At 49.3% G+C, this 11528-nt stretch overlaps 1 pseudogene across 1 annotated transcript; it reads right to left on the reverse strand.

Annotated features, from left to right (window-relative positions):
• Positions 1-1546: 1546 nt before the first annotated feature.
• On the reverse strand, positions 1547-2090 carry LOC311586550 (large ribosomal subunit protein uL15-like; annotated as a pseudogene). Its single transcript has one exon. The product of its transcript is annotated as a large ribosomal subunit protein uL15-like (transcript).
• Between the last annotated feature and the right edge of the window lie 9438 nt (positions 2091-11528).

Raw genomic sequence — 11528 nt, forward strand, 5'->3', positions numbered from 1 at the left:
GGATAAGCTCTGTGCTTAACTTTATGAGGTTATTAATTCTTACCAGAATCAGCAATGATAGATTATGCCTGAAGTCATATGGCCAATGGAAGCTGGCCTTGGGCTACTGGTTAAGCACTTGATTTTATATTCAGTGTTAAGAAACATGCACAAAATACTACTGGCTGGCTGGCTGGTTTTTTAAATAAAAAAAAAAGTATTAAATTTTAGGCGAGATATTTCTCTCTCTCTCATATATATCACTCAGTAGCCTGGTATGTATTAAATATCATATGTATATATCTCACACACACATGCAGGATGTTCATCCATCAGAGCCCTGCCTATTCTCTACTGGAGTTTTTTCTAATTTTTCCTCCATAAATATATTTTTGCTTTGCTACACACACACACACACACACACACACACACACACACACACACACAGAGAGAGAGAGAGAGAGAGAGAGGGAAACAAAAAAATGAAATTATGTAAATGGGCTCTGCAAATGTATCTTTATTCTCAGGATGGCTTTTTTGGTTTTGTTTGTTTGTTTGTTTTTTGTTTTTTGTTTTTTTTGAGACAGGGTCTCACTGTGTAACCCTGGCTGGCCTGGAACTTTCTGTGTAGACCAGGCTGTCCTCCAGTTCACAGAGCTCCACCTGCCTCTGCTCATCGAGCGCTGGGATTAAGGTGTGCACCACCACACCTGGCTTCTCAATATTGCTTTAATGCTTCATTTTAAGATGTTGAGAAAGCCATGCGTGATAGCATACACCTTTTAATCCCAGCTTTGGGAGGCAGGGGAAGACAGATCTCTGTGAGTTCAAGGCCGGGCTGATTTACTTAAGGAGTTCCAGGACAGCTAGGGTTGCATAGAGAGACCCTGTCTCAAGACAAAGAAACAAGCAAACAAAGAAACAAAGACAATATTAAAAGGCCGCTGTTAAAGGTGCTTGCCACCAGGGCTGAGCGCTAAGACCCACATTGTGGAAGAGGGTAATTGGCCTTCTCATGTGGTCCTCTGACCTTCACGTGTAAGCTGTGGCTTAGCCCCTCCAAACAAACAAACACTTGCAATTTTAGAAAAGAGGTGTTGAAAGCTGGGCCCAGCGGTGTATAGTTGTCATCCTAACACTTGGGACACAGGATGATCAGAGTAGTTCAGGACCAGTCTTGTCTATATGACATGTTCGAGGCCAGCCTGGGCTACACAAAACCCTGTCTCAAAGCTCCAATAAGAACCGACTAGAAGGGTGGGTGGGTAAAGATGCTTGCCACCAAGCCCAGTGACCTGTGTTTGATTCCTGGGACCCACAGGAGAATATTCTCGCAAGTTGTCCTCTGATCTCCATACACAGGCTGTGGTAGGAAGCCCGCAGTGGATAGAATAAAAGTCAGACAACAAACAAAATGAAATATACTGGTGATTTTTATTCTACCAACTTTAATTTTATTTATTTATTTATTTATTTTTTTAAACACAGGAACCCGTGAATTTATAGTCGTGTAAGGTTGGGCAACATCTATTACAGACCTCCTCACATCTTAGATTGTTAGGCAGGTTCCCAGCATATAGACAAGGATACATAGAGATGTCACTGAAGGAATTACTCAGACCACATGGAAAATGTTAGCATTTAATTAACCCCTCCCCCCAGGCAGCTTTAAGCCCCCAGGACACAGGCACCTCCAATACCCTTAATCTTCTCTTCAGCTCTTCTGCTAAAGAATTTGGCCTTCACCATGACTAGCTGCTGAGGGAGCTTGCCCTTCCCCAGAACTCTGTAGTAACCCGATCGCACACCATCAATGATGGGAGCAACTCCGGTCTTGTTTTTTTGCAGCACTGACCCGTGTCTGCTCACTGACCAGTGTCCACAGCTTATCCAGGTTGGGCAGAAGCTCTGGTTCCTCTTTAAGTGGTAATGCCTCATACCCACTTTCCCAAAGTAACCTGGGTGATATTTGTCAAAGTTGATCCTGTGGTGGTGCATGCCTCCAGCATTCCCGAGGCCCCCGGGGTGCTTGCGGTGCTTACCGATGCGGCCATGCCCGTGGCTTACATGGCCCTGGAGTTTTTTTGGGTCTTCCTCAGTCTGGATGGCATGGCGGCGGCAGAAAGGAAAGAGCTTATTTATTTATTTTTATTACTCTATCATCTTGTACTCAACTCAAATACTTTCTACTGTGGTCACAAAAATGACCCTAGAGAAACGTAAGTTGTGACCATCCGTGTGTTTCTCACATGAGCAAGAGGAGCTCCTTCCCATTGATGGAAGCTCCTATGATACTCCCATGAGCGCCGTGACAATGTTAATTGTCAACTTCACACAGCCTAGAATCACTTGGAAGAAGGGTCCCAATAGGGGATAGTCTGCATTGGGTTGGCCTGTGGGAGATTGTCCTAAGTTGATTGATGTGGAAAGATCCAGCCCACTGTGGGTGGAACCATTCCCTAGGCAGGGGTTCCTGAACTGTGATGAAATCAAGAACGTTGAGAACAACCAAGCAGGCAATTTAATGCTTTTATCTATTTCTTTCTGCTCTCTCTCTCTCTCTCTCTCTCTCTCTCTTTTTTAAAAGATTCATTTATTTTATGTGAGTGCTCTTTTTGCATGTACACCTGCAAGCCAGAAGAGGGCATCAGATCACATTATGGATGGTCGTGAGCCACCATGTGGTTGCTGGGAATTGAACTCAGGACCTTTGGAAGAGCAGCCAGTGCTCTTAACCTCTGAGCCATCTCTCCAGCCCTTCTCTTTGCTCTTGACTGCAAACGTGATGTCACTATCTGTCTCAAGATCATGCCTTAACTTCTCCACAGGGACAGACTGTGACACGGAACTGTGAGCCATACAAACTCCTTTCCCTCCTAAGTTTCTTTTCCCTGGGCTATTTTTTTTTTAAAATCACAGAATCAGAAATGAAAGTAGAGCTTGCCAAACTCGCCCAGTCCAAAGAGGAATCTCCCTCTTCCAACGTGACCACAATGGAGAAACGCTCCAGCACAAAGAAGGAATGCTCCTTTATCACCCCAGGGACTTCACCAACACCCTTGACTAACAAGGTTGCCCCAAGTTCCCGAAAGGGAGTTTTCCACAACAGGGACTATCCTCCATTTGTACAGCTCTGACAAAGCTTACCATAGACTCCGTTCCACCTGCCAGTGTAAGAATTAAAAGTTTTTACCTCTTAAGTAGTTGATATGCACAGGCTGTGTGTGTGCACAGGTGTGTGGGTGTGGAGGCCAGAAAACAACCTTAACTCTTACTCTCTTTTAGGTACTGTCTACTGATTTGCTTTTACCCACCAGTGTGTGTGTGTGTGTGTGTGTGTGTGTGTGTGTGTAGGCCCGAGGTTGGTGTCTGGTTTCATCCACAACTGCTCTTCTGTTGTATTCAACGAGGCAGGGTCTTTTAATCAAACCCAGAGGCTCCCTAACATGGCCAGTCCTGCTCGATGGCTTGTTCTTGGAAATTCCTTGTTCTCCACCTCCAGGGTTGGCATTAGAGGTGCCCCTTCTGGCCTGAAATTTACATATATTTCTAGAGATCCAAACCCTAGTTCTCACACTTGGAGGGCAAGTGCTTTAATCACCCCAGAACTACCTTTCTTTTTGAGGCAGGGCCCCTCGTTGAACCTGGAGTTTGCCAGGTAGGCTCCACTGGCCCTTGGGCTCCTCCCATCTCTACCTCCCCAGGCCTGGGGATGTAAGTGTGCACCACTGCACCTGGGGTTGTTTAATGTGCTCTGCGGGGTGAACTCTGGCCCTTGCGCTTGCCCTTCACCCACTGATCAGCCTCCCCAGCCCCCACTATCAGAATCATGATCACTAGAAGCCACAATCGCTCCAGGAACCCCATCTGTGGTATATTGTGCTACTTATCAGGAATATTTGCTTTGTCCCTCTGGACCAAATTATATGTCCCTGCCCCGCTGATATCAGAGTTGGCATTTGACTCAGTGCCTCTCCCTGAGATCTTTCATATCCTCATCCTGTCCATTCCAGGAAAAGCACACTTCTTTTAGCCGTCAGAACATAGGATGGACACCACTGTAAACAACCTTTAGGAAAGCAAGATGTTGATCAGAATGGTTGGCTTTGCTTTGTCTTGTTTTGTGTTTTTCCAGGCAGGGTCTCTTTGTGTAGCCTTGGCCATGCTGGACTCGCTTTGTAGACCAGGCTGGCCTTGAACTCACAGAGATCCACCCGCCTCTGCCTCCCCCCACCCCCAAGTGCTGGGATTACAGGAGTGTGCTCCTATGTGAGGCTTAATGGTTAGCTTTTATGATCAACTTAACGCAGTCTTGAATCACCTAGGAGGAGACCTTTAATGAGAGATTATCTGATTTGTGTTGGCCTGTGGGCTGTTTCTTATGTTAATTGGTGTGGAAAGAGTCTGTCCACCATGGGCAGCACAATTCCCTTGGTAGAGCATCCTCAACCATATAAGAGTAGAGACATCAATCTGAGCACGCACGAGCATGCAAACGTTTACCTCTCTCTGCTCTTGAGTGTGGATCTGATGCAACTGGCTGCTTCGAGTTCCTGCCTTGACTTCCCCACCACGACGGAATTCTTCACATGGAATTGTGACAAACTACTTTCTCCCCTAAGTTACTTTTTCCGTGCCCCATTTTTCATACCAAATTTTATGTATTGGTTTATTTGTTTGTTTATTTAATGTGCATCAGCATTTTTGTCTGTATGTGTGTCTGTGTGAAGATGTCGGATCCCCTGGAACTGGAGTTACAGGCAGTTGTAAACTGCCCTGTGGGTACTGGGAACTGAACCCAGGTCCTCTGGAAGAGCAGCCAGTGCTCCTAACCGCTGAGCTGCCTCTCCAGCCCTCTGTCGAGCTATTTTATCATAGCCACAGAAAGGAAATTAGGGTAGGGTTTTTGCCATCTGCTGTGAGATAGATGACAGTGTCTGTCTCTCAAACGGAGCTTTCTCCGTTATCCTAGGTCCCTGAGTGAAGGTGGTCTGGGGGAGGGGACAGACACTGGGTTGAGTAGCATGGATGACAAGCATTTGTAGTTGTAAAACAATGAATATAGAGGGGGCTGTTTGTTAGCGTAACATAACCTGACACTTCCTGACTGATAATTCCAACTCTCACAGCAAGGCCAGTACTTTACCAACTGAGCTATCTAGCCTTTAAAATTCTATCTGAGGGACTAGAGAGATGGTTAAGTGGTTCAGAGTGGGTCCTGCTCTAGCAGAGGCCCTAAATTTTCTTCTCAGCACCCATACTGGACAGCTCACCAGCACCTCTCACTCCACCTCTGGGGGAGCCAATGTTCTCTTCTGATTCTGGGGGAACTTGTGTTCACTTGCAAACACACACACACCCCTTCACATACCGTTTTTATTACTTTTTATTAGACTGATTACTAAGGAGGCAGGTAGACTTTTTTTTTTTTTTAATTGTGTGTTAGGAAGGCACACGTGTGTGGTGACATTCATATATTGGCCAGAGGGTAGCTTTCAGGGTCTTCCCTGTCTTCCATTTTGTGGCCTTCAGAAACGGAGCTCAGGTTGTCAGTCTTGGGGGCAAGCACTTGTTTTATGTTTTTGTTTGTTTGTTTTGGTTTTGTTTGTTTGTTTTGTTGTTGTTTTCCAAGACAGGGTTTCTCTGTGTATCCCTGGCTGTCCTGGACTCACCAGGTTGGCATCAAACTCACAGAGATCCACCTCCCCCTGCCTTGCATAATGCTGGGATTACAGGTGTGGGCCACTGTGCCCAGCTTTAAATACTTTTCTATTTGTGTGTGTGTGTGTGTGTGTGTGTGTGTGTGTGTGTGTGTAATATCTACAGAGGCCAGAAGGGGGAGCCAGATTCCTCAAAGCTGGGGTTACAGGTGGTTCTGACCCACCTTACCTGGGTGCTGGGAACTGAACTCAGGTCCTCTGAAAAAACAGCAGGGGCTCTTAATCACTGAACCATCTCTCCAGCCCCAGGACAGACCATAATCACTAGTAATTGTTGAAATAAGGAAGCAGAGTCCAGCATGTTTGTGCCTGAGTGCTTGGCTCTTCCCCTTCCATAGGGCTGGAAAACAGGGAACGTATCCTCATGTGCTGCCTGGAACAAGAGGTAGACCCTAATAGCAGCCTGTGCTACATCCAGGAATGTGGCCTGGACCTGGTAGAAGCAGTTTCCTCTCTAAACCTATGGTAGGCATGGGGTAAAAACAGACACTTGCCCACCAAACCTGACAAGCTGAGTTTGATCCCCGGGACCTTCATGGTAGGAGGCGAGAACGGACTCCCACAGGCTGTCCCTCTGGCCTCCACACACACGCACGCTCACTGTCTTGACAGAAGCGCCTGCAGCAGAGCTGAGGTGGGGCATCTCAGAGGGAAAAGGAAGCGGAAGCCGCTGCCTTACTTCATGGCTAGGTGGAAGGAAGAGGAAGAGGTTGGGGTTGCTCTCGTGGCCATGCCCCAGTGCCTCAAAGACCTCCTAAGCCTCATCACGTGTGTTGGTTACCTCTGTGCTGCTGTGACAAAATAGCTAAGGCGCCGAAGGGAAAAGCATTTATTTGAATTCACTGTTTCAGAGGGCTCACAGCATCGCTGCAGTATGTTGCGATGAAGCAGAACCGGAAACTGAGGAAGAGAGACAGACAGGGGCTGGGGACAATGGGCAGTGATCCACTCCACCCCAGTGACCTACTTCTTCCACGTGGGTCTCCTCCCGTCCCCTTCCCCCTCCCTTTCTCTTTATGCTTCTCTTTTTTCTTCCCTTCTTTCTCCCCGCTTTCCTTCCACATTCCCTACCTTACTCTGTCCTTTTCTCTATTCCTCCTTTCCTTTTTCCTTTTTCTTTTTTTTGAGACAGTTTCTCTGTGTCACAGAGCCCTGGTTGTCCTGGTACTTTCCCCTACACTCCCCCCCCCCCCTCTCCCTTCCTCATCCCGCAAGGCAGGCTTCCATTATGAACTCCTGATTTGCCTGAGACGATCCTCCGGCCTTCACCTAACAATATGACACCTGTGCCACACTCCTGGTGTTTTTTTGTTTTTGTTTCTGGGGTTTTTTTGTTTGTTTTGTTTTGTTTTGTTTTTGAGATAGGGCTCCATCACTGAGGGACACCAATCAATACGCAGGGCAGGAATCTGGAGGCGGGAACTTAGGTGAGGCCATGGAGGGGTGTGCTACTTACTGACCTGTTCATTCTCATGCCTTGCTCAACCTGCTTTCTTATAACACCCGGGACCACCAATTTAGAGTTGGCACCTCTAATGGATACCTATAATGGGCTGTGCACGTCCATCATCAGTTAAGAAAATGCCCACATACTTCGGACTCAAAATTCACCCCGCCCTACAAGATGTGCAGGGATAAATACAGAGCAGATAGAGATTGAGGGAGAGTCCAAGCAATGCCTGACCCAACCCAAGACCCACCCCATGGGAGAGAGGCAAACCCGGACACTATTAGCGATACTCTGCTAGGCTTGCAGACAGGAGCCTAGCAGAGTTGTCCTCTGAGAGGCTCCACCCAGCAGTGCCTTGGCACAGATGCTGAGACTCACAGCCAAATATTGGGCAAAGCTTAGGGAGTCTTGTGGAAAAGTGTGTGTGTGTGTGTGTGTGTGTGTGTGTGTGTGTGTGTGTGTGTGTGTCAGGGAGGGGGGGGAAATAGAAGGACCTGAAGGGGACAGGAGCTCCACAAGAAGTTCAACAGAGCCAACTAACCAGGGTGCTGAGACTGAAGCCCCAACCAAGGACCTTGCGTGGACTGAACCTAGGCTCCTTACACAGATGTAGCCGACGGCAGCTCAGGCTTCATGTGGGTCCCCTAGAAAGGGGAGCGGGGGCTGCCTCTGACATGGACTCTCCTGTCAGCTTTTTGATTACTTCCCTCTGTGAGACTGCCTTGCCAGGCCACAGGGGAGGAAAGAGGACACGCTTAGCCCCGATGCAACTTTATGAGCTGGGGTGGATGGGAAGGGGGGGGCTTCCCTTTTCTGAGGGCTCGGGGAGGGGATAGGGGAGAGGAGGGAAGTGAGGGGATGGGGCTATGACCAAGATGTAAAGTGAAGAAATGAAAACATAAATGAATGAATACATAAATAAGTAAGAAAAGAAAATGCCCAGAGGCTTGCTTACTGGCCGATTGATTGTGGGTTTTTTTTGTGGGTACTTTTGGTGTTTGTTTATCTGGAGTTTTTTTCTTCTTTCTTTCTTTCTTTCTTTTTTCTTTTTCTCAGTTGAGATTCCCTGTTCCTTGATATGTCTAGGTTTGTGTCAAGTGGACAGAGAGCAACCAGTATGCAGCGTCAGAGTGCTGGGATTACAGATGTGGATCATCACATCTGGTTCATCATTATTATTTCTTCTGCTTCTGCTGTTTTCCCGCATCCTCTCCACCTCTGTGCCCATGCATGTGTGTGTGTGTGTGTGTGTGCATGTGCTGGCTTCAAACTCACAGAGATCCACCTGCCTCTGTCATTCGAGTGCTGGCATTAAAGGCATGCGCCACCACCAACTCTCTGCCATTATTTTTTTCCCCCAGACAAGGTCTCCTACTGACCTGGAGCTCCCACATTGGTTAGACTTGCTGGCCAGTGAGCCTCCGGGACCTGCCTCTCTCTGCCTCCCTGGGGCTGGGGTTACAGAGCTTGCATTGCCATGCCTATGGATACTGAGGATTTGAACTCTGGTCCCCAGGATTGCCCAACAAGTGCTTTACTGGTGGAACAGTCTGTCCCCGCAGCCCCACAAGCCAGCTTTTCCCGTGGTGGTTAGCTGCCTTTCCTTCCCTGGGACACATTCCAGCTCTTCTGATAGTCAAAGACTCCAGGTTGAATTCTGCGTTATTTCCTGGTGTAGTCACACGCTGTTAAGGTGGAGGGGGCAGCGGGGGTGGGGGGCAGAGGGGACTTGAAGCAAAACACTTTCAGCTTTCTTGGCTGACACCAAGCGGAGGCTTTGTCCTGGTGTATATGCTATGGGAGGGAGGTAGCGTCCTTGGAAAGGATGGGGCCCAGGCAGGCCAGGGGTGGGGCTCTCCCACCTGGTCCCCAATAGGCATGCCCTAGCTTCCTATTCCCTCCCTTTCTACGACATTGAGGTCCGGGTAGCCGGGAGAAGAAAGGGAGGCTGCGGAGCTCAAAGGTGAAATCGTTCCGTTCTCATGCCTGGCAGGGCAGAAAAACAGTCCACTGTGTTGGGGCCAGGATCCCACGGCTCACAGATCCCGCACCTCCCGCACCTCCTACACGTGGTGGCTTCTGGATCCAGTTTTCAGCCATGTTGCTGCTGAGCCTCCTCTGTCTCCTCCGGGCTTCCCCTGGGGAAGCAGGTGAGGGGGAGCTGCAGGAGGGAGAGGGGCTGGTGAGACCCTCCGGACTCCTGAGCCGGGATGGGGAGGCTGACTGCGAGGCAAACTGATTAGGCTGAGGTTCTTCTTGTCTCTGGCTGTCGAGGCCAGAGCGGAGAAGGTGCAGGGTTCTGGCGCTCACGTCAGTAGCCTGAGGGCCACAGCTCGGGCGGGGATGCTGCTGGAACTCTGCCTCGTCTCCTCCTCAACAGCTGCCACCACTCTTCAGTCTCCCCCAACTCCTGTACCCCCCTTTCGAGGGGGAGATTCTTCTCCTTTGTCCCAATGCCTTTGCCCTTTCTATCACCGCTACTACCACCGCCACCTTCCTCTTCCTCACCTCCCTCCCTCCCTCTCTCCTCCCTCCCGTCTCTTCCTTCTTCTTCTCTCTCCTCCCTGCCTCTCCTCTCTTCTCTTTCCTCTTCACCCACTCCCCCCTTTCTCCCCTCCCCCTACTCTCCCTTGGCTGGCCACCTCATCGTGGAAAACCTCAAAAGCCTGCTTTGCTTTACTCCCAGAATTTTCCAGGCTAGGAGAGGCACAGTGGATGTCAGGGCACAGTGCTTATCAAGTGTGCTGGAGGTACCCAGGCTGTTCATCCAGTACCCGACCTCAACCCCCACCCCCCCCAAAAAAAAGAAAAAACAAAGGGAGAAAGAAGCAGTGTGGTCCCAAGACAATCCAGGGCTCGCCCCTTGGACCTCACAGTCCCCTCCTCCTTCCTGCCTTTTAGTATTTATCCAGGACTGCAAAGCACCCCAACTTGGAACCTTTGCTCTGCAGGTGACAGACTTAGCTGATAGGGACCCAGCTCAAGAGTCCTCCTCCTCCTCCTCCCCACCACCCCCTGCCCCATTTCCCAACAGCTAGGCTGAAAAGTGACACCCCAGCTCTTAGCAAGGGCATGCCCTTGGTGTCTACCCAGGCATACTAAAGCCAGGTTGCGGGGTGTGTGTGTGTGTGTGTGTGTGTGTGTGTGTGTGTGTGTGATTCACGCTCACTCGCACTGTGGCTGTCTGAGCTTTAGCGCCACCATGTATGAGTGATATATGTTGGTTACATGTAATGAATGGAAGGGTCCAAGCTAGGAGTGGTGGTACAGACCTGTAATCCTAGCTCTCAGGTGGTTGAGGCGTGAAGACCGAGCGTGTCTAAGATGTGATTGCCAACTTCGTCAGGGGGAGAGAAATATATGTATTTGCAGAGAGGAGGAGGAAGCTTGCTGGGCCAGTGTGGTGGCTCAGCACGGAAAGATGCTTGCCGCCAGACCTAATGATCTGAATTCCATGCCCGAGAGGAGAGAAGAGACATGCGAGAGTTGTCCTCTGACTTCCACCTCGGCATTGTGGGTACATGCACCCTTCCTTATAAATGTGTAAAAGAAGAAATAAATAAAAAAGAACTTGTTTTCATACACTAATTAATCCAGTAGCCGGGACAGAATCCCTATGTAAAATGTGTACCCCACCTCCACCCCACTGTGTGTGTGTGTAGGGGGGGCACACAGGTACCCACAGAGGCCAGAAGAAGCCAACGTAACGGAAAGTTACAGGCGGCCTTAAAGCTGCCTAGTGTGGATGCTGGGATCCGAACTCGCAGTGACTGGAAGAGCAGGCAAGCTCTCTTATACGCTGAGCTGTCCTTCCACGTCCTCAAATGCATGTTTCTATGCCTAATGCCGCCCTCTAAGCCTAAATGTCGCCAGGACCCTTGCTTATCCGCTCAGACATCCGTTTCTGGATGCTTCCTCCTCTTCCAGGCCCCATCTGTCCATCCCTCGGTCTCAGCAGACTGTGAACTCCAGTTTCTTCCTGTCTTTTGGTGGTCCCTCTCCAGCTCTCCCGTCTCGAGCTCTGGTTTCTGTTTCTGTGGTGTGGGTCACCTCCCAGCCCAGCTCTGGAGCTCTCCTAATTTGGAGGGAAAGGGCAGGGGTTGGTTAAAAGGTGGGATCCAAAGTCCAAGAGGGCTCTAGACAACAGGTGGGGAGGAAGGGACGGGAAGGTGGGATCGGATACAAAAGGAGAGAAGCGCACCTGGGGAATGCGACTTATTTGGTAGCGTGCACGCCTAGCACCCACGAACCCCGTAAAACTGGGTATGATTCATCACACCTGAGGTAGAGGCAGGAGGATTAGCATTTCAAGTTCATCCTGGCCTACGCAATGAGGTGGAGGCCAGCCTGTTTCAAAAAAGCAAAAACAAAAGCTGTGG

This window comes from Acomys minous, assembly GCF_964271855.1.
Source record: "Acomys minous genome assembly, chromosome: 16".
NCBI lineage: Eukaryota > Metazoa > Chordata > Mammalia > Rodentia > Muridae > Acomys > Acomys minous.